Source organism: Hypanus sabinus, chromosome 11 (assembly GCF_030144855.1).
Source record: "Hypanus sabinus isolate sHypSab1 chromosome 11, sHypSab1.hap1, whole genome shotgun sequence".
In the NCBI taxonomy this organism is placed as follows: Eukaryota; Metazoa; Chordata; class Chondrichthyes; order Myliobatiformes; family Dasyatidae; genus Hypanus; species Hypanus sabinus.
Window position 1 is genome coordinate 58,592,557 of NC_082716.1, and position 25,186 is coordinate 58,617,742.

The 25,186-nt window shown below is 40.0% G+C and overlaps 1 protein-coding gene across 1 annotated transcript in view; it reads right to left on the reverse strand.

Moving 5' to 3' along the window:
• cachd1 (cache domain containing 1) overlaps positions 1–25,186 on the reverse strand; it is a 185,343-nt gene that overhangs the window by 158,956 nt on the left and 1,201 nt on the right. The gene's annotated exons all lie outside the window — the stretch shown is intronic.

Consider the following 25,186-nt stretch of genomic DNA (forward strand, 5'->3'; position numbering starts at 1 on the left):
TACTTCAGGCCACTGGAACTTTATCTACAATTGTGCTCATCAGGTTTAAAACTGCTAGCACCGATTTACTGCTCATAGCAAATGCATTAAGGTGTTCAGTGATAGAAGTTATGCAGCAGTTATTTTGACACAAAAACTATATCAAGCTCTGTAACTACAGTGCTATCTGCCACTGTAATAGAAATGGGATGTAGGAAATTAAGGCTAATTAAAATATGGGTTTTTGTTTTAATCAACAGAATTTATTCAACTGAACTGCAAGTTATGGGTCAAATACAACTGATCAATAATGCCATTTATAATACCAATAACTGTGTGAAACAGCATACCCACGTCTGAGCAACGGATGCAGTGCTCACTCTGTTGGTCGAGATGGATTCTCTAAGTCGGATGAATATTGATAGGTTGATTAGTAAAAGTGCCATAGGTTACAGGGAGAAGGCAGGAAAATGGGACTGAGAGGGAAAATAAATCAACCATGATTGAACGGTGGAGCAGACTCGAAGGTCTAATCTATAGTCTACTCTGATTCCACTAAGTGCTGCAACATCATGATCAGCTCTTCAGACAGATTCCAGCAGCCATGATCCCAAGTCCCAAGTCACCAACATGCCCAAACCTTGCCTTTACCATCACAATGCGCTTATGGCCACGACTGCATCACAAGAAACTCAAAAATCATTTTACAAATTAAAATAGTGACACATTAATTAAAAAAGTCATCTTCCTGTACATTCCGTTAGTGATAACCTGTCTGTATGGTTTTCCCCTTTTAGTTCTGCACGCTGTTAGTCCTACTGGCTGCTAGAAGTGCACTTTATCTGCCTGTGACCTCAACTACCTCAACACTCACAAAGGAGTGACCAACTATGTATTGTATTATTTTGCTTCAGGTGGCAGCAGTTTAGGCTGGTACAAGACGATAGCTGGGATACTGGCTGCATTATGGCAGATATATTTGCATAAATGTCACCTCATGGAGTTAAGAGCTATAGGCTTGTGCCCCACAAAACCACTGCCACTTGGCAGAAATGATGTTTCAACAATACCAGTAATCCACTAGCAGAATTTCTGGGAGTCTTTACAAGCCACTTTGTGTTGTAAACAACAGCCCTAATGGCAACCATTTTTTTTACAGCAGACAAGTTGCTACTGAGTAGAGGCAGTCCCCGGGCTACAAATCAATTCCGTTCCTGAGTCTGCCTTTAAGTCAGATTTGTACGTAAGTCGGAACAAGTACATCTGGTCAAACATTTGTCTTTAGTATATATTTTAACTTTCTATGCATATAAAACACTTAAGAAACATATGTATTCCAATAATTAAACACTGCGTTGCTTATCGGGGCAGGGCCTTTCACATGCCCCATTATTCTCACTTTATCTGTTATCCTTTAAAATTGTTCTGATTGTTGACTGACTGTAGCCTAATGCTTTTTTAATGACTGATGTGTTTCACCTCTTTCCAATCGCTTTATTTCCACTTTATTTTCAATCGCGATTGCTTCCAATCAACGGAACAGAAACACTGCAGGCGGCGGGTCCCAAGCTGCAACCGGCTCCCGAGGTCCGCTGGGTCCTAAGGACCACCGCACTGAATTCCCTGGGTCCGAAACTCCACCGCACTGAGACAGGTTAATTGGGACAAGTGGGGGCTGTGCTGGGTTTGGGTATTTGATTCTCCACAATATTCCGTGTGGGAATTTAAACTGGAGGTGGCAGTGTTTTTTTTTACAAGGTCGAGTTGCGAGCTCTACATCAACCTGGCACGGATGATACGGGAGTCACTGGATCTACATCAACTTGGTACGGATGGTACGGGAGTCACTGGATCTACATCAACCCGGCACGGATGGTACGGGAGTCACTGGATCTACATCAACTTGGTACGGATGGTACGGGAGTCACTGGATCTACATCAACTTGGTACGGATGGTACGGGAGTCACTGGATCTACATCAACTTGGTACGGATGGTACGGGAGTCACTGGATCTACATCAACTTGGTACGGATGGTACGGGAGTCACTGGATCTACATCAACTTGGTACGGATGGTACGGGAGTCACTGGATCTACATCAACTTGGTACGGATGGTACGGGAGTCACTGGATCTACATCAACTTGGTACGGATGATACGGGAGTCACTGGATCTACATCAACTTGGTACGGATGGTACGGGAGTCACTGGATCTACATCAACTTGGTACGGATGATACGGGAGTCACTGGATCGACATCAACCTGGTGCGGGAGCCGTCTGTCACTGGATCGAACTTGGGAACCTCAGGAACCTCTGTTCTCCAGCCTGGCACTGATCTTACTGTGCCACCAGCCGACTGGAACGGGGGTGGGGGGGGTTCAGGGTGAATCTTGCTTGCTAAGAAAAGTTTAAGCCACATACAAAGTTACAAAATCAACACAGTGTCAACAGCAACGACTTAAAATAGCAGGCGGCGTCGCAAGCCGACTTAAAATGGCAGATGGTGTTCCCCTCCCTTGGTTCGTAAGTACGAGCTGTCTGTAAGTCGGACGTTTGTAACTCGGGGACTACCTGTACTACAATCATCGTACCGGGGAAGAAAAACAAAGCTGATTTGTCGCCTGAAGTCCACTGCTTTGGAGATCCGCTGGTTAGGAAATGCTTGTATTCTGGGTCATAGAGCCATTCAAATCCTTGGGAGATTGGGTCCACATTTCAACTTAATTGGGATTAATTGCCATGCTGCAGATCAGAGTTCAAATGTGGATTCTGAAATTTAGTTTGCCAAGATTAATGCGGCAGAATCCAATTTCAAAATGTTTCCTGGAGGACTAAAACCCAAACATCAAAAACTTTCACAATCTGGCACGAAATAAATTATCCTTCTTAGGAATCTCGTAGAGAAGCCTGGAAAGAGGAATAAAAATATCTCTATTTATAAATAAAAATAGGTATCCCACAAAATGAATCAGAATCAAAATCAGATTTATTATCACTGACATTGAGCATGTCATGAAATCTGTTGTTTTACAAGACATAAAACTTACTACAAACTACAAAACTAAATAAACAAATGGGGAAAATAGTGGGTTAGACAAATATTGAGGTAGTGTTCATGAACTTTTCATAAATCTGATGCGGAAGGGCAAGGTCTTGAGGCTCTCCTACCTCCTCATGATGGTGGTAATGAGAAGAAGGCATGTCCTGGATGGTGAGGGTCTTTCATTATGGATGCTATCATCTTGAGGCACAGCCTCTTGAAAATGTTCTTGATGGCAGGAGGGTTGTGTCCGGGTTGTAGAGCCCCTCGCAGTTCTGTGCATTAGAATCTCCACACCAGGTAGAGATCTGACTAGTCAGAATGCCCTCAATGCTGCATCTATAAAAATTTGCAAGAACCTTGTGACATTTCAAATCGCCTCAAGCTTCTAATGAAGTTGAGCCTGTGGCACACCTTCACAATTGTTTCAATGGGTTGGGCACAGGGTAGATTCTCCAAGATGTTTAAGCCCAGGAACTTAAACCTACTCACCCTTTCTACCACTGACCCGTCAATGAGGACTAACATGTGTTCTTCCAATTTCCCCTTTCTTAAGGTAAAATCAATCGCTTAGTCTTGTTGATGTTGGTCTGCAAGTTTGTTACAACACCACTTAGCCAGCCAATGTATCACACACCTGTATGCCTTGTCACCAATTTAGTGCATGATTTTGAAAGGTTTTTTTCCCATTGCCTGGACCTTTCCCCTCCAGGAAATCCTTTCAAATTGGATTCTGCTGCTTCAATCTTGAAAAATAAATTTCAGATCTTGTGTTTGAATTCTGATCTACATGTTAGTTGATCCCAATTAAACAGAAAAGTCTCCCAGGGATTATACGGGCCTAGATAATGAACAAAGAGATGGCTTCATCACTATCTGAGATTCTGCCAACAACATGTCATCATTGGTAAATTGATAGATAGTATTTGAACCATACATTCATGAGTGCAGGGAAATTGAGCAATGGGCTAAGCGTGCAGCCTTGAGGCACGCCTGTGTTTACGGTCAACAAGGAGGAAATGATGTACCTGGCAGGATATTGAAAATCTGGCTGGAGTGCCAGGTACACCAGTGGGGAGAAGTGCGATAATATACGAGTAAGTGTCACCAGATTTGGGTATCAATCTGTTGACTTGGGACAATAAGAGGTAAGGGACCATTTGATCCCTTGAGCTTCCTTCACCATTCAGTAATTTTGATCAGAACTTAACCTGATGGACCAAATATTTATAAGGTGCCCTGCAGATTCAATGCCTTAAATGGAAAACCCCATATTTTCAGACTAGCCATCCAGCTCTAGACTCTCCAATGAGGGGAAATAACCTCATGAATTTTATACTGGCAAGTCCCCTTAGAAACAACACCATCATTCCAAAAGTTCAATGAAAATAGATCCAAACTCAAAGGTTCAAAGATTCAACCAATCTTTCTTCATAAAGCAACCCCTTTCATATCCATAACCAATCTTGTGAACATTCCGTCACTACCTACAAAATATATCCCTCCTTAAATGAGGGGACTAAAATGCAAGATGTAGTTTTTCCCAAAACGCTGTGGAGTCATAGCAAGATTTCCCACTTTTATCCTCTGCTCGCCTTACAATCAGGGAATTTAAGATGTGGTTTCCTTTGACCTGCTGCGTGATAACAATGGATGACTGAAACAGTAAAGTGGACTTTTTGAACTCAAAACCTCTTGTAGTGTGGACAAATATTACAGATCTCATTTGCTGAGAATTTAAAAGTGAGGTGAAAGAAAAGAATCAGTAGCAATAAAGGTTACCCTAGTTATGGCTGCTCAGTACCTGGTGTTTACAGGAACTTCTGTGTAGGATAACATTTTATACCTTATAACTTTTTTTTTTATTTGGTCAAGCCACAAAATAGAATTTAAAAGATTTTCCTCCAATTTGCCCCAAAATTTACCTCAGTGCCCATTCTCTCAGAGTACATCTTGTGGCTGCAAGCCCTCCTCCGGCGTTATGTTATCAAAGTTCAGACAGCAAATATAACTAATTGAACTTATCAAAATGAACTTTCAGTTCCAACTGACAGTCAAGTAGAATTCTGTCCTCATTTTCAGCAAAGCCAGTGGTTGATAACGAGGAACCCTAGTTCAATCACTGACCACAATCTTGGCTCCCTCCAACCACCCTGGCTAAAACAGCATAAAATGGAAAGCTAGATGTTATTTCAACAGGAAAATAACACAGTTCATGCAAGAAGATGACTTAATACAATACTAGTTTATTTCATTAAAAAAATGTCATAACATAGCCCAAGTTTTAAAAGTTGGAATTATCTTGGTCTGGTTGTGAACTCTGTTGTGTATGAACAGAAGCTCTACTATCAGTGTTCAGTCTGCTTTCCCATTTGTGTTATATGGTACAAATACATGTTCACCTTACACATGTTAGCTCACTCAAACCAAATCATACAATTAAAGGGCAATACTTCTGCTGTCACTTTTGACCCAAAGGTGTGTATCACAATCTTTTTCAATTCATCTTTTACAAGGTGGCCTGCAGGGAAGAAGTCATCTCTCTGACACAGTGGTGTCAAGAAAACAATCTCTCCCTCAATATCGCAAGAACAAGGGAGCTGGTTGTGGACGACAGGAGGAATGGAGATGGGCTAACCCCTATTGATATCAATGGATCTGGGGTAGAGAGGGTAAACAGCTTTAAGTTCCTCAGCATTCACATCACTGAGGACCTCACGTGGTCTGTACACACCAGCTGTGTGGTGAAAAAGGCACAACAGCGCCTCTTTCAACTCAGACGGTTGAGGAAGTTTGGTACGGGCCCCCAAATTTCTACAGGGGGACAACTGAGAGCATCCTGACTGGCTGAATCACTGTCTGGTAATGGAACTGTACTTTCCTCAATCACAGGACTCTACAGAGAGTGGTACGGCCAGCCCAGTGTATCTGTAGATGTGAACTTCCCATGATTCAGGACATTTACAAGGACAGGTGTGGAAAAAAAATGAGCCCAAAGGATCATTGGAGACCTGAGTCACCCCAACCACAATCTAATCCAGCTGCTATTATCCAGGAAATGGTACTGCAGTATAAAAGCCAGGACCAACAGTCTCCAGGACAGCTTCTTCCACCAGGCCTTCAGACTGATTAACTCACACTGATTTGAGTATATTCTATGTTGTATTGATTGTTCTATTTATTATAAATTATTATAAATTACTATCATTGCACATTGCATATTTAGATGGAGACATAATGTAAAAATGTTTACTCCTCATGTAAGGATGTAAGAAATAAAGTCAATTCAATTCAATTCTATCTTTCCCATTTCCCCCTCATCAGTTACTGGTTTATAAAGTTACAACAATATTGACTTCTCTCCAGTACATTGGTCAATTGGCCAGACAGTAAATGCCTTATGCCAGTGTGGTAGCAGTGCCAATTAACATGCTACTGTTACTTTGGAAAGACAATCTACAGGGACTTATTTTTTTAAAATGCCATCCATTAATGCGTGGTTAAAATATGGAACTTCCACATGAAATTTCAGAGTAATCAGGAGCATGTAGAAAATAAGTTTGCAGTGTTCCCCTTCCCCAACATGAAAAATCCAATAATCTGGCACCTTGTGCATTTTACAAACACCAGGCTATAGATTTTACAAGTGCCAGACAAGTAGATTTTCCAGATTATTGGACATTTCTCTAATTATTACCCACACTTTTATCCAACTATATTGTTTTCTTGTTACATAATTTTGTAATGAATTTTGCTGTCACCAAGTATGGTCACTTAAATAGAGGTGTTCCTATGAGGTTGAAGTTAAGGACTGAAAAGGCCACAAAGGGAGAACCTACTGCGACTCACCAGAGGAAGGTCTCTGGAGAAATACTGTAGAGTAATAAAAGGCAGCACAACTCTGAGACAAGGGAGTACCACAAACAGCCTCGGATACATCAACAATTGCTGAAATTATAAAATGACATCAGTTTACTTTACTGCAAGCAAGCTAAAAGTGATTTTTGAAATTCTAAACACAGTAATAAAAAAAATAGTACTTGCAATTCTTAATTAAATTAACTGTATATCTATATACACATACATATATACACACACGCACATACATGTATACATGGTCACTTGTTGATCATCCAAATTCAGTTCTTGCATTTTTAATTTGAACCTTGCTCTGTTACTTAAAAGTCACTTGTACCTCTATTTGATTACAAAGAACTTTGTTTCATAAAATGTTAGGCCATTTGTATCTGAGCTGATGGCTGTGTACACCCAAGTTAAATATTCCAGTCTTCCCTTGTACTCCCTTTCTTCAGAGATGGGCATCACAGTGCAAACTTCATAAGGAAATACGAGCAGTACTTCCAATTCTGGGGTACAAATCTACTGCATGTATGAATAAAAATAGTAATAATAGATACATCAAAACATTTTTTTTTAAAAAACATTGCATCTATTAATCTACTGAATGACTTTGTAAATTTTCTGTTCTTCAGCATTTGACACATGTTCACCACACTATTCACAGGGATATTCAGTTCTTACAATGACATCTGGTCCTGTCCTTTACTGATTCACAGACTTGAATAAATGCAAAAGTTAGTTGAGGATGGTCAAGAACCAGAACTCCCGTTGATTCCTTCCTCACAAACACACAGGAAAGCAAGGCTTGCAGTGAATGCTTAACGGTTTATTTCAGATTCAGGTTCATTATCACTGACATGTGTCAAGGAATCGGTTGTTTTATGACAGCAGACGAGATCAATACATACATCATCGAGGCTGTTGGGGATTACCTGGAGAGAGAAGAGCAAGTGAGACAGCCAAAGTCTGTACTAAGTTCTCCAAGATGACCTATTAGCTGATTTTTGTACAAAACTGCATGATAGTGTTCCTAAGAGAACTGATAGAATTTTGAAGGCATACTGTGGTCACATCAAATACTGACTTAATTTAGTGTTTCTTTAAACTGTTTAATGCTCTTACTAGTCAATGCTCCCTCTAAGATGTTTGCCACACACGCATCTTTTGCTACAAGCACACAAAGGAATTACACAAAGAATATGCGTGGTGAAGATGGACCTTAGGACCCAGGGAGCTCAGGAACTGCTCCCTGCGGCTGCTGCTGAAGCCACAGTATTTCTGTTCCATTGACAGATGCCGTTAACACATTAAAATTAATGGTTTGATAATTCTCAAATCATGTTTATTTCATTTACCACAAATTTATGTAGACACTGACTTACTCCTGACTCGGGTCAACAGCAGCCACGGGTGGTGGTTCCTGAGATATCCCAGCACCCCCAGATCCTAAAGTCTGCAACAAAGCAAATTCTTTGTGCAATTCCTTTGTACGCTAGTAGCAAAAGATGCGTGCGCACGCACGCCTTAGAGGGAACATTATTTTATGTTAATTTTTTGATATTTAGAAACTCTCCATTTCATTATTTTTGTATATAGTGTGTAAAAAGAGAGCAGAAGTGTGAGACAGTGTTCATGACCCATTCAGAAATCTGATGGTGGAATTAGAAGATCTCCTGAAGCACTGAGTGTGTCTTCAGGCTGATGGAAGTAGTGAGAAGGCACTCCACCACAGTGCTGGAGGCTCCAGTACACGCTGGAGTCACTGCTGCCCCCAGTGTTCATTTGGCAGGAGACAAGCTGTATTGTGTTCAACTGCAGACTGCTACAACAGTCATGGAATTAGGGACATGAACTTTTTTTTTGTGTGACCATATCTTGCTGCTATATGTTCTTGTTACTTTATATGCGCTCTATGTGTCTTGTGCTCTGTATGACTGCTGGTACTCTGTTTTACACCTTGGACCTACAGTAATACTATTTCGCTTGGCTGTATTCACGGGTATTTATATATGGGTGGAATGACAATTAAACAACCTTGAAGAGGACATGGGTGGTGGAGGTTCTCAATGATGGCTGCCACCTTTTTGAGGCATAACTATTTGAAGATGCTCTTGATGGTGGAGAGATCAGTGCCCATGATAGAGCTGGCTAAATTTACAACCCTCTGCAACTTTTTCTGATCTTATCCAGTAACCCATCCACAACAGACAGTGATGCAATCAGTCAGAATGCTCTGCACAGTGGAGCTCTGGAAATGTGCTTGAGTTTTTCAGAACGTACCACATCTCCTCGAATGAAATAGAGCCGCTGATGTGTCTTCTTTGTAACTGCACCGAAATGCTGGGCCCATGAAAGATCTTCAGAGATGTTGACACCCAGGAACTTGAAACTGTTCACCCTTTCCACTGATCCCTCAATGAGGACTGGTGTCATTACAAATTCCCACTGTCATTACATCCCATTGATATTTTTGCAATGTCACTCTGTACAAATAACCCAGATTAATTTTGTCGCAAGAGTAGCAAGTGTCATTTGTGCCTATCCCCAGAGGTGTTAGCATCCAGAATTTGAAACTGGTCACCTCTTCCAGGTGCCATTGGCCTGCACTCCTGGATGTGGTCTCTATGCACGTTAATGTTGTGCTGCAAATACAGACTGCCTGCCTGACAAGACAGGAATAATTACCAGTGTTACACATTACCAATTAGAACAAACAGCACTTTTATCTAAATCTTAGATTATGTGCACAGACTAAATTAAATAAAATCATGTTAATTAGCATAAAAGTAGCTCCTCTGTAATTTGCCTTGAGATCCTTTGAGTTCCGAAGGAAAAATAGCTTTTTGACTGCTCACCAATGAACTCCATTACAACATGCACGCACGAATTCAGCTCCGTTACCAACCACAATAAAGCAAGCACGCCAAAGACAACCTTAACTTTACAATTAAGGAATGGCCATTCAATACCAAATGAAAGTGAAAAAACAAATGAGGCCAACTCAAAATTACAGTAGGTGGTTTCATTTCCACAGAATTGAAGATTTAAGCTCCATTACAACTTAAACCACTAAAAGCAATGACAGCTAGGTACCTGAGGCTGTGAGAATCAGTACTCACTGGGAGCTATAGGAATTGTAAAGTCTATTGTCATGAGTAAAAAAAAAACTAATCTCCTTTACCTAAATTCCTCATTCTGAATGCTAAAGCCTCTGCTGGGAGTAGCAAGTGAATTAAATGCACAAACAAATGCCACGATGCATGCGTGTCAATTGCACTGATTGCCTTGCATTCCAAAGCTTATTCGCACCGACCCCCTCTGTGCCCCCCGCCCCCTCCCAATTTTCAACAATCCCCATTGTTCTCCACTCAAGCTTGCTGTGATAAAGATTTTTTCCCCCTTCTCTTGTCGCAGCGATTTGGGAAGCTCACACCAAGACTAGAAAGCTCCTGAGCCAAATGTAAAGAAAACCTCCAACAAAAAAAAATACAATCTTTCTTTCATCTCAGCTAGTAGATCTATTTAATAAGGATTGTAAACATGCATTATGGAAAATAAAGAACTCAAGAAGGAGCCTTGCACACTCTCCTGAATTAGCCCTATAATATCACTTTACAGGCAAAACAATGCTCCAAATACTCAACAGCTCTACACAAACCACAATCCCACAAATGTTTGTTTAGTCAAATAACCCTCAACTTTGAGCCGAATATTAACACTTCAGCATTCCAAACCTAAAATCACAAAACTAAAATGTTTTCAGAAATAAGACTTCCTCACAGTTGTAATTGGTTTATGGCCTCCTTGAAAATAATCAGGGTATTATTTTATTTTGTGCTAAGTGAAACCAACATTTACATTCACAACATCACCTGTGTTTAACCACAGAATCATTATTTGAAATGTTACGAAACTTACACAACTTAGTTTATTTAACTTCAAGCAATATGGAGACAAAAACTGAAAAGAAGGGTAGTGAACACAGGACTGAAGGTGATACCTTAAGGTAAATAATAATAATTATTAATAACTAAGCAATAAATATCAAGAACATGAGATGAAGATTCCTTAAAAGTGAATCCACGGGTTGTGGGAACAGTTCAGTGATGGGGCAAGTGAAGTTATCCTCCCTGGTTTAAGAATGTGACAGTTGAGGGGCAATAACCATTCCTGAACCTAATGGTGTGAGTCCTGATGTTCCTGCACCTTCTTACTGATGGTAGGAGCGAGAAGAAAGCATGAGCTGCGCAGTGAGGTTAATGACGGATGCAGCCTTCCTGTGACAACACTACGTGTAGATGTGCTGAATTGATTGGGAGGGCTTTTCCGTGATCTTAGTCTTTAGACTTGGACAAATTAGGAGAATGGGTAAAAAGAGTGGCAGATGGAATATAGTGCAGAGATGTCTGTGGCCATGCAATCTGGCAGCAAGAATAAAAGGCATACATTATTTTCTAAATGGGAAGTAAATTTAGAAATCGAAGATGCAAGAGGGAGTCCTAGTGCAGATTCCCTAAAGATTAACTTGCAGGTTGAGTCAGTAGAGAGGAAAGCAAATGCAGTGTTAGCACGCAAGTATATAATGCTGATGTTTTATATTGCAATGGTCAGACCACATTTGGAGTATTCTGAGTAGTTTTGGGCCCCATATCTAAGAGAGGGCGAGCTAGCATTGGAGAGGGCCCAATGTAGGTTTACAAGAACGATCCCTGGAAGAAAATTTTTAATATACGAGGAGTATTTGATGGCTCTGGGCCTGGACTCACTGGAGTTCAGAAGAATGAAGGAGGTTCTCATTGAAACCTACCAAATATTGAAAGGCCTCAATAGAGTGGTTATGGAGAGGATGTTTCAGAGCCTAGGCCCAAAGAGCCTTCAGAACAGCGATGAGATGGGATTATTTTTAGCTGATAAATCTGCGGAATACATTGGCACAGATGGCTGTGAAAGCCAAGTCATTGGGTATATTTAAAGTGGAGGTTAATAGGTTCTTGGTTTGTAAGGGCAAAGGTCAAAGGGAGAAGGCAGGAGATCCGTACTGAGAGGGAAAATAAGTCAACCATGATCAAAAGTTGGAGCAGACTATCAGCCAAGTGCTGATCTTTAACTTAATATTGCCTACATTCTAAATTAATCCAAAGAACAGGTTTGGTGTTTATTTATGCACATTGTCTTTAAATCACAGACATATTATAACTTACAGAAACCCTTACACTTAAATATTTGATAGTTTTCATATCAGTTTGCTAAGTAAAATTAAAGATACTAAAATGTAGAAAAAGTTCAAAAACCTATGAATTTCAGCCACATTAATTTCTGTTCACCACTTTGCTGAAACTTAGGAAATCCTGATTGTTATAAAAAGAAGTCAATCTTTTACATTCCTCCACAAAATGGTTATAAGCTTCAGGCTGACATTTAAGTACAAGTTACATAATACAATTATGTTCTAGTGGCTTTTAGGTATTTATAGCAACGTGGCTGTCACTGAAAAAAAAGTTAAGTGCCGTTTTTTAAAGGAAGAAAACATAAAATGGCTAATTCAGTCATTTGAAAATGTGCATTTTCAAGGAGTTATTACATGAATAGTGTACAATACAAGAATAATGGGGTATGTTTTGTTACTGAATTAAACTGGTACCAAGTGGAACCTTCCCATCGGGGGCTCGTATACTCATTATCTAACTCTATTAGCCACGAGACTCAGTGTTGAGAAGGCCACCTCTCATAAGCAATATACGTCTAGAGTTAGTATGATTTGGGATTCAAACAAACAGGGGTGTTGTGATGTTCTGATTAAAGGAAGCACGATTTGAGTGAAAAATGATAATAAAAAGGGCCCATTTCTGTTAAACCAGTCCAATATGCACATGACCGTTGAGCTAATACTGGAGTATTCGGGGTGTATCTGTTTACTCATGCACTGGACTCACAGTCTGTGTGAAAAGCATCTGCCACATTCCAGACTCCTCTCGAAGACCAAGCTGGCTCTCTCTCAGTGCTGGGCCTTCCTCCTTGGAGCCATTCATCTGCTTTCTTGGAGCGGAGACTCTCCTTCCAAATGGCATCCTGTGGCATCTTCCCTCATGCCCTGCCCCACTGAAAGACCACAAACCCCAACGTCCTTCAGAAAACTCTTCCCCACAGTTCTCTGGAACCTTCTTTCACATCCCACAATTCTGACTGGCTGATACACATTCCTAAATTGGACAACATGCCTCCTTATCTTTGCTGAAGCCAAACCTCTCTTTCCAGCACACAGAACATTGCTAATACAAACTACCTCACAGCATAGCAGTAGAAATCTTAACCAGGGTATTACACAAGGTAGTCAGAAACTCCTCTCAGTGAAGAGCAGGAAGTTTGATGAACAGATCCATGCATTAAGGAGACATCCATAAACTGCAGCACTTCAACATGATACGTGACCACCAATTTCAAAAGTTGTATTTGACAATAATACTGACCTAGCCAATAATAAGCATATACAATGCATAAATAAACAAAAAAATTACGGTCCTTTTGATATATTTTACAAAATTTAATAACCATTCACAAAAATAGAAACTGTATAATTGAAATACACTGCTTCAAAATGAAATACAATTGTTTTAAAGATTCTATACAAATTTAAACATTTCTGAAAAAAGAACAGAGTACTACAGAAATTATGATGCAACATCAAGATCTCTACCTGAAATTGAGTAACTTATTGGTCTAAGAAAGTACGAAATTTTATTCTACTCCCCCTTATCATTTTGCTATGATTTAGTAATTGCCCTCAATGGCAATGCAATCAGTAGCTCTTTAAAATTGGTAAGAGATGTATCAGTAACAAATCCTCACACAAGGCAAACTTCAGATTAACCTAGAATGATGCATCCCATGAAAGCTCATCCAGGCCCTTACTGCTCTTTCAACAACTCTCACACTTATGGCCATGAAAGAAAATGTTGCCAGGCTAAAAACTTCTCACCTCTCATCCACTTTTAATCCCCCTCCCCAGCTCATTTTTAGCAAAAACGTATCAATGCTCTCTATTCAGAAAAAAAATCAAAGATATACCTGTTATATTAAAATCCATTAAATCGTTTCCATACTCACATTCAGTCAATTGTCCTAAAATAGTAGGATCATCACATTCTTCATTCGTTGCCTTCTAATTCTCAGACTGATTCTATAGTACTGACCTTTTCATTTACTTGATTTTTCCTCCTTTCTAAATATTTCAGTATGATTTTTAGATCCCCGCTATCTCTTATTGTTAAAAAGCTCCAAAATAAAACAGTCAACACAACTTCTAACTGCCATTTACTGGAATAAAGTCATCCAAATCTCCATCAGTCAAACCAGGTTTTCTTTCGAAGTGTGCATACAGAAAAGAGCGAGAGCAAAGTGGGATCAAGTCATGATGGATTATAATAAAGATAAATATCACTCCAAATAGCATAGCCTACGATTAACTTCATTCTTTGGAAAAATAAAAGTAAGTTTTGCATTTGAGGACACCTGAGAATTTGGACAAGCACTGGGCTTTAATAAACAAAGGCAATTCCCACTCATTTTAACTAATCTTTAAAACTTTATCCCATGTTAGTGGAGCTGAATGGAGAACCACCAAATGAAAACTTCCACATCTCTCCTCACAAATCAATTCACTGTTTCACTTCTGTCTAACTCAAATATTAACACCATAATTCTTAAAGCCACGTCTCTGCCCAGGGGCTTTGGGGATTAAGATGGCTGATCCATATCATGTGTTACTTTATCAGTCTGTCAGGAAAAATAGATTTTTTGCCATTTTTTCCTCCCACCATCATTTTCACTCTGCAGTTACCTTAGTTCATGCAATGCTCTCCCTCACAATATAACTTAGAAATGAAGTCAAATCCACGGGCACTTTTGCATATAGACAACTAGATACACTTCAGTGGTGAATCAAAAATCACAATCCAATCTATTATCACTGGCCTAAATGACATGAATTTTTGGTTTTGTAGAGAGTACAGTGCAAAGACACGAGATTACTAAAAGAAAGTGCAATAAAAAGGAATAATGAGGTAGTGTAATGGGCTTGTGTACTGTTTGCAAATCTGATAGCGGAGGGGAAACAGCTTTTGCCAACTCATTCAGTATGGGTGGTCAGGCTCCTCTACCTCCTCCCTGATGGTAGTACAGTTGGCCCTCCTCATCCGCGGCAGATTGGTTCCAGGACCCCCCCCCCCCCCCCCCACGGATACCAAAATTCACAGATGCTCAAGTCCCTTATTTAACATGTATCAGTGCAGTGGTCTTTAGGACCTAGTGGAACCCCGGACTTTATTTAACACGTCTCCATGGGGTGGACATTAGGACCTGGCAGCGCAGCTCTGAATCCATAGTGTTTCTGTTCACGAAAATAATCACGATCGCAATTGAAAATAAGGCGGAAGTAATAAAGCGATCGGAAAGAGGTGAAACACCATCGGTCCTTGGAAATGCATTAGGTTACAGTCGGTCAACAATCGGAACAATTTTAATGAAGAATGTGAAAGGCCCTGCCCTGATGAAAGCTACAATTATTACAAAGCAACACAGTGGTTAAATTATTGAAATACGTATGTTTCTTAAGTGTTTTATATGCATAGAAAGGTAAAATAAGTACTATATACTAAGATAAACGTTTGACTGACGCTAGATAATACCGGATGTACCTGTTCCGACCTCAAATCTGACTTAAAGACGGATTCAGGAACGGAACTCATTCATAACCCGGGGACTGCCTGTACTTTTAATTCATTTCTAGATTACTTATAATACCTAATACAACATAAATACTATTAAATAGTTGTTATATTGTATTGTTTAGGGAATAAAGACAAGAAAAAATAGTCTGTACATGTCAAGCAATGAGTGCTGGAGAGAAAAACTCTGGGTTTTCCCGATCCGCAGTTGGTTGAATCTGGACATACGGAATCCGCGGATGAGGACGGCCGACTGTAATGATAAGAGGGCACGTTCTGGATGGTAAGGGTCCTTAAAAATGGACGCCAACTTCTTGAGCACCGCCTCTTGAAGATGTCCGTGATGGTGGGGAGGTTTAGGCCCGTGATGGAGCTGGCTGAGTCTACAACACTGGAACCTCCATAACAGATGGCAATGCAGCCAATCAGAATTCTCTCTATCGTACATCTACAAAAATGTGTAAGAGTCTTTGGTGACCGATCCCATCAAACCGCTAACATAGTAGAGCCACTGGCATGCATTCTTTCCCAAGTGTTGGGCCCAGGGCATATCCTTGGAGACATTGATACCCAGGAACTTGAAGCCATTATTTAGAGCATAAAACCACAAGACATAGGAGCAAAATTAAACCATTCAGCCCATCAAGTCCACTTTGCCATTCCATCATGGCCGATCCCAAATCCCAGTCACCCCATACACCTGCCTTCTCACCACATCCTTTGATGCCCCGAGCAATCAGGAAACAATCCATTTCCATCTTAAATATACACACGGACTTGGCTTCCACCACAGTTTGTGGCAGAGCATTCCACAGATTTACCATTCCCTAGTAAAAAAAATTCTTCCTTACCTCTGTTCTACAATTTTGAGGCTGTACCCTCATTCTGGATACACTGACCACAGGAAACAGCTTCTCCACATCCACCCTACTTAGTCCTTTCAACATTAGGAAGGTTTCAATGAGAGACCCCCTTCCCCATATTCTTCTAAATTCCAGCGAATACAGGCCCAAAGCTGCCAAACGTTCCTCACATGTTAACTCCTTCATTCCTGGAACCATCCACATGAACCTCCTTTGGACTCTCTCCAATGACAACACAACCTCTCTAAGATCTGGGGCCCAAAACTGTTGCCAATACTCCAAGTGCGGCCTGACTAGTGTCTTATAAAGGCTCAGCATTATCTCCTTGTTTTTATATTCTATTCCCCATGAAATAAATGCCAACATTGCATTTGCCTTCTATACCACAGACTCAACCTGTAAATTAACTTTCTGGGCATCTTTCAGAATTGTAGACTCCCTCTGACCTCTAATGTTTGAACCTTCCCCCCATTTAGATATAGTCCTTCTATCAAAACCCATTATCATACATTTCACAACAGTGTATTCCATCCAAGTGTAATTTATCCAAGTCCTGCTGCAATCGCATTGCTTCCTCAGCACAACCTACCCCTTCACCTATCTTTGCATCATCTGCAACCTTTGCCACAGAGCCATCAATTATCTAAATCTTTGGTAAAGAATGTGAAAAGTCCCATTACTGACCCTTGAGGACCACCACTAGTCACTGGCAGCCAACCAGAAAAGGCCCCTTTTAATCCCACTCGCTGCCTCCTGCCTGTCAACCATTCTGCTATCCAAACCAGTATCCTTCCTGTAATGCCATAAGATTTTATCTTGTTAAGCAGCCTCATGTGTGGCACCTTATCTCGTCCTTTCCACACTGATCCCTCAACAAGAACAGATACATGCCTCCTGACTTCTCCTTCCTGTTCTTCCAAGTGAAGCAATGACTCATTTGCACTTTTTCCCAATGCAGTGCATTATGGTCACATGGGCTGGGTGAACATTTTGTTGGAGCTCCTCTGCTCAGTCTGCAGGTGCAAATCCAAATTTCTAGCTCGTATCATTTTAATCCTTCACCCCACTTCAACCTACCTGTCTGTGTCCATCTGCTCTGTTCCAATGAAGCACAAGGTATTTAGTTCATCGTCTATTTGGGAACATTGCAGTTTTGCTTTCTCTATTTGGATCGGAAACCAATCAGCTCTGCTGTTATGGTATCCGTCTGTAATATTGCAAGTTCCTCCCCCCCCACCCCAACAGCCACAGCCTGATACGCTATGAATTCTCAGTTCAATGACTCTGGTCTCACCCCATCACAGATATTCTGTCTTCCCTAACCATCCCTTCTCCACACTCTCTGCAACTTTAATTTGCTTTCTCATTTTTCCAGTTTTGATGAAGACCCTTCAATTTGAAGCATTAGCTTTGCCTCTCTCTCCATAGTTTCTGCATGACCCACTGTGTTTCCTGCACTTTTTTTTGTTATCAATGTAATACAATATACAAGCCATGAGTATACCTGCACCATGAACACAAAGTTTCTCTCTCAGCACTTGAACAACAGGCTCTCTTCCAGTATCTACTGTTGGGGAAAGTACAAGAGCAAGAAGACCCACACTCAATGATGCAGGAACAGCCTCCTCCTCTGACATTAGTTTTCTGAATGGTCCATAAACACTCACTATTCCTTTTCTTGCACTAATTATTTTAAAAGTTTTAGTGAATTTTATGCCTTTGCATGATTTTGCTGCCTCAAAAAAAACTAGATGAGACAATAATAATAAAAAACCTGGTTCTGATGCTTTTGTAATATATGGTTGTAACCATTGAAAGAGAAGTCCTGCTCTCTCTTTGCTGCTCGACAGACACCTAAACCATACACGTCATCACTTCATGGTTCTGTGTGAATCTACCACTGATTTCCTATTCTCCTTCATAATGAATTTAAAATTATAGTCCTTGACTTCTTCTAGCCTCATGCCACAACCACCCTTCATTCCGTCTCTGCTGCCCTATATATACCCATCTCCTTTCTGTGGGCAACTTACAACCATCTTACTATGATCCTTTTAAACATCATATCTTTTCAATTGCCCCCAAATCTCCACTTTTCCATTCCCCTTACCAATTTATCAGTTTCCAACCCTACTTTCCACTTGCAATGTTAGGGAATTCCAAAGCTGCATGATCTAAAAAAAGTGCTACTGAAATACAAACTGCCACTTCACCACATGAAGGATAATACATCAATAGATCAGTGTGATTAGAATGTGGGGCTGTACACCATAAACACACTGAAGAATAACATTCCTGTTGAGAGGAAAACCAAAAATTAATGTCAACAAATGGCCCTCCTGATAATTTCTCATGGTCATTGAAATACAACATGCTGAAAAGGTGTCTTGGACCCAATTGTATCTATGCCAACTGAGAAGTGTATTCAAGATAATCCCATTTCCCAGCACTTTGCCAATATCACTGTAAACCAGGGACTTTCAACCTTTTTAATGCCATGGACCCCTACCATTAACCAAGGCATCCGTGGATGCCAGGTTAGGAACCCCTGTTCTAAACTCTTGTCATCCATACATTCTGCCCACATACTTCTTCAGTGCATCTTTGATTAGAAAGAGTGTCAAAGATTACTGGGAGAAAGCAAAAGAATGTGGTTGAAGGATAGTAAATCAATCATAAGCAGACTCGATGGACTGAATGGCTTAATTCTGTTCCTATTGCTCATCTCATGTACCTGCTTCAACCACCTTTTCCAGCATCTGCTTCCATATAGCTTCTTCCCATTCTGCAGCTTTTTATTAAATCTTTTACCTCTAAGCTTAAAGCGATTACCTCTAGTGTTTGATTCCCTAATAACCCTGGGAAGAAAAACCGTGTGCCCTATCTGTGCCCCTCATGATTTTATACATGTTTATGAGGTCACCCAAGTCTCCTACACTCCATGGAGTAAAGGCCCACCTGATCTAACCTCTCCCTCCAATTTAGTCCCCTAAGTCCTGGCAATGTCCTTGTATATCATTTTGAACTCTTCACAATTTAATCACATCCTCTCTATGACAGGGTGGCCAAAACTGAATATGATACTCCAAGTGCAACACTAGCAACATCTTGTACAATTGCAACATAATCTCCCGACTTCTAAATTCCTTGCCCTAATTGATGATGCCAAAAGCCCTTGTGTCTGTCCTGTCTAAGAGACTTATACATCTGTAATCCAAGTTTCCTCTGTTCACAGTAGAATCCAGAGCTTTTCCCTTCAATGTAAAAGTCCTTTGAAAATGTTACACTTCCAAAATTTAACACTGAACTAAATTCCATTTGCCATTTCTCAGCCCACCTACCTGCTGATCAAAATCCCACTTCGATTCTTGAATCTCCTCTTCACTGCAAGTTTGTACAAATTTACTAACTATGCCTTCATTTCTTTAATATAGATGACAAATAACAATGGGCCCAGTACTAACCCTGGGGCACACCACTAGTCACAGTTCTCCAGTCTGAGAGACATCCTTCCACCATTACCGTCTGTTTCCTATCATCTAGCCAATTTTGTATCCAGTTTGTGAGCTCTCTTTGCAGTCAATCCAAGCAGGGTGTTAAAAACTGCAGTTTGAGGGGGAATGTCTTTAAGTAGACATTCATTTACCTTCCCAAACCTGAATTAAGCACAATTTTCGTTCTTTCTCTGAGCTATTAAGGTTGCTCATTAACTCAATTTGGCAAAATTGAAGCCAGTCACAGATGGCACAGAATAATAGCCTAAAACAAAACTGCTCCAAATTATTTTAATGAACTGATAATATGATTAATGACAGAGGTCAATAACTGAAATTTTTTTAATGGCATCCCTGCAGCAGAGCAAATACAAATTAAAGTATACTAGACACATTTCAATTTGAAGTTTCCTTTACATTGAACACTTTTATTCTGTATGATCTGAAATTAAAATATTATAAAATAAATAGAATTATCAATAGTCAACATAATCCACTCCAATGCTAAACTTTCAACCACTGAATATATCTACTGCTATCTTAATTTGCATTTGATTATTTTTGTTGGTTCATGAGTTGGAATGCCAATCAATTCAAAGCCAGCTCACCTATTCAGAACTTAACTTACAACTTGACTTTAATAGTCAGCATGTTCCAATCCTTGGCACTGGCATATCTAATCATAATCAGACTGTATTATCCCACTTCAAGATCTTTTGTGGTCTTGGGGTGGCATTACTGACTCTCCTATTACAATCTTTGCAGAAGGAGTGTTCTCAAATTTTGCTGCATGGACACTGCAGATAGCTCAGCTCCACAGTCAGCCTCCTTGGTTACAGAGTGTAGACTTTCTACAAGCACAAGTCCAGTACTGTCACACAAGGAGGAAATAAACACACAGGACTAATTGTTCTGTTGAATTCCGAACTCCAAGCTGCAGTTAATTTGCATAACAGAAGGCTTTGGACCCAGGCAACCTGATATAGTGATCTACCTGAGGAGCAAATATTAGTCAAGTCACCAAGAAGATTTCTAGTGCTCCTCTTCGACAAGTGCCATGGGGTGATTATGTTTTCTTAAGGCAGAGGAGTCCTTAGTTTCAAGTTTCAGCTGAAAGTACCATCAGCCTCAGTACTGGACTGAGAGAAATGAAAACAAAAGACAGGCAATATTCAGCAGGTCAAGCAGCATCTGTGGAGAGCAGCATAAAGCTAATGTTTCGAGTTAGTAACATTTCACTGAACTGGGGAAAAAATGCAAATGGAAGTTTTAAGTCAAAGAGAAGCATTGGGGAAAGCAGAGCAAACACAGACAAACATTAGTAATAGAGTGTGGACCAGGAAAGCCTGAAAGACTAGAGTGACAGTGGCTAAGAAAGGACGTCCACAATACAAAAAGACAAGTGGTCCAATCACTTGCAAGTCCGATAGAGAAAGAGTGTTAACATTGCAGTCGAATAACCCATCGTCCAAACATGCAAGGTCTGATGCAAATTTATTGACCTGAACCATTAACAAGTTCTCTCTCCACACGTTCTGTCTGAGCTACCGAGTAGTTCCAGCACTTCTGTTTTTGATTTCCAATATCAGAAATTCTGATTTTCCATTATGCTGGTAAAAGTATATGGGGGGGGGGGGAGATTTAAACTGGGGACAAGAAATAAAATCTCCAACACTGAATAAGGATTTTTATTTTCAGTTTCAGCATCTGAAACAACAAAAACTACTTAGCAGTTCAGGTCAATACCATTTCTGAAGTAGTATCATCAATTTGAAACATTAAGTTTCTATCATTTTCTTTTCAGAGCAGAACTCAAAATGTTTTCTTGACATAAACCAAGACAGAAATTCATTTTACTGAATATTTTAATGCAATTCAAGCAAAAGATTTCACTTTCACATTTTATAGAAGTTCACATGACAACTCTGTCATATTCTGAGAAGAACGAACCATTCCCAATATCCTTGGGGACAAAACAAGATTCTTGAGATTTGAATAAGACCATCTCATCCCTGCAGTTTCACAGTCAATTTAAAACAAGCAAATGTCATTTTCAAATAATTTCACTGCAATTTTGCTGAAACATTTCCACCCAAAATTCACCACAAAACGCAACTGCTTTCAGACTGGTGTCTGCTAATAGGAATCCTAATTATCAGCCTGTCCACCTTGCCCAGCATATACATTTTTTAATATCTGCCTCAGACAGCTGTGCTCTTGGTGTTTGAAGTGAAATGTCAGTCCTTGCTAATATGACACTGCTTACATCATTAGTGATTTCTGAGCACTTTGATGTTGCAGTTCAAAGCTCGATTAAAAATTCTGATTTATTCTCACAAACCCCAGGATTCTAACAATGGTTCCTCCAGGACTTGCTGAATGTACTTTGTTTTATGCATTTCATGGAACAATGTCATGGTAAAATAAGATGAAAAAATCCGGTCTTTGGCAATGGTGACATTTTTCAAAATAACCTTTCTGAATGACATTACAATTGGAACCAAATCAACTAGCAATCATGTACAATGGAAGATTTCTCCCTGTTCCCTTGTGCACAATGTGCCTTATTTCAAAGGGCAGCACCTTTTAATGAAACTAAATTCCAAATTAAATTGTTAAGCTTCATAACACCAGAGAAACAACGATTTTGTCCACTGAGTTGTCATGTTCCATCAGACAAGCACCATTAACGTATATTGACAATGTTTGAAGGAGACGTAATACCCTGGGAGGTTGTATGCAAGTGGGGCCATTCTGCATTATCACACGTGATCTACTCTAGTAACTACCAAAGATGGCCACTAGTCTATAAACAATCAAGCTGCTACTCTGCTTCCATTTTTTGTATCCTAAAACCTGAGCAGAATCCTTTGCACACAATTCCTCAGCCTGCATTGCGACACATCCACATTTTCCATTGTATTGTGATTATAATGATTAAAAATAAATGCAAATTATTTTTTAAATTGCATTTTCTTGGGTACTTATTAAATGCTCTCTTTGACCAACAGCGCAGGCTGGCTAATTCACCACAAATGAGAACTGCAGTCAGACCATTTATTCACCACAGGGCTAAACAACCCTAAACGAGCCCTTTGAGCATTTCAAGACACTGAGGAAAAGTTTAGTATCTAGATTTATTCTAGCTTTTACAGAGTTCTTCAAATGATATGCTATTAGACTGTCACATAGCTTGAGAACAAAACCAAAGTCAAATAAAACAAACACCGGCAAATCCACAAGAAATGACTCTCTCTGATAGTTAGCTCAGATTAAGTTACGGAATTCCAATGATCAGCTTGATCCCAATTGTTCAGACTTCAATTTTTGTCAGGAGAAGTTACACACGTTCTTCTAAGGCATTGACTCTTGCTACTGGACATCTTCACCAGAGTGTATGACACTTCAAGTATGAGCAATTTTTTTTTATTCTAGAATCCTCATGCATGAAATGAAATCTATTTTGTCAAGCTTCTTAGCTGTGCAACATAACACTGAATGAGCTCTTAGATATTGAGAATCAGCTCACTCAATGAAAAGAACTGTTGGTTTTTCTAAAAGCGTGCACAATCTGTAAAATATGAACTGCATTCCAGTTTCAATTTTGATTTATACTGATTTAGCTAACTCTCATCATACCGCTACACCAGTTAATGTAAAATCATCCATGGTTGCTGCTGCCAATTGATATCCCCACAAATCTATTGCTGATTGAAACAGTGAATAGTGAGATTGGCTCAAATGCCACACCACGGTAAAATAGTTCAGTAGTACGCAGCACCCATGCCTGCACACAATGACTGCCACTTTCCGCAGATTATCAGAAACCGCCATGGGGGCGGGGGGGGGGGGGCATACTTGTGAATCTATCACTGGAGAGATCAGCATTTCCAGAAGGAGGGCAGAAAGTAATCCAGTGTAATATTAGTTTCCATAAATAAATTACATTATGCCTATTAGCACCTGCAGGAAACTACAATTTTAGGATCCAAGTTATACACATAATCAAAATTAAAATACCATTCTTAAATAGCAAGTTAAATAAATCTGAAAGCTGTATTTGATTCCTCGCAAGGCAAGTGCTTAAAAGGAAGACAAATTATTGTGAGAATTACTCACGTTTAAATACTGTGCCTGAACCTTGTGCTTTTATCAACACCTGCCCACTTGGATAGAGTTAGAGAGAAGAAAATACATAGAACTCCTCTCTCAAAGGTGGTTATGTTTGATCTGGTATCTTGCTTTTCAAGCCAGTCAAAAGACTATCAGTTCAGTCATCACCATCAAGGATATACCACCCACATACTTTAAAGCAGTGGTCAATGGTTATCAGATGCTCAGACTCAGTTAATACTCCCCTTCCCATCCTGGAAATACAACATATCAACACCACCCCCCCACCACCCCCCCCCCCCCATCCTCAGCCGCTGCATTGGCTGTGATCAACCAACTGTGTACAGATCAGGATTCAAATCTTGGATTTCCTAATCTTGGTTTAATACCTTTTCACACTACACCAAGCACCTAAATCGATGGGGTTCTTCAAGCCTGTCTTTTGTATTATACAAATAATAAAATGCCAATCAATGTTTACTGACGCCTGACTTACAAAAACAGAGTGAACTGGGGGGCTGTAGAGGGACAGACCTTCATCCACCTATGCAAATCGTCCCACATGTTAAAGTGGCACACAGAGACAGCAAGTTTAACACCTCTTTGACTGCCAAGCCCATTTGCTTTCACCTTTTGTTAGCCCCATACAGATTTAGGATGCCATCCATCCTTCTGTTTGTCACTGACATCTGTAGGTGAGGAATAAACCAAAAGAGTGCATACATTTTAAATGGAGGATCACCCTTGCATTGCGAGTGAAAGAATGCTGATGCATATTTATATACATTTTAAAACCAGCAGTATTAAATACATTTGTGATGAGTACAAAGTGACAGTATCTGGAAGAACGCTCAAAATAAAACTACAAAATGATGAGAAACGGATCACTGAAACATTCTAAATGCATCCGACTACAAACAGCAGCAGCTCTAACACATCACCGAAGCAAAGCCTGTAATGCTTGGGATAACAGAATAGAGAAGTCACAGGTCAGATGCACCCAACAATCCCAAAATCCTTTAATCCTCAATCGTGCAACATTATGCCTTCCAAACATGATGGGTCTAAAAGAAAGAAATAAAGTATAAAACATAAATTTTACAAGGAATTA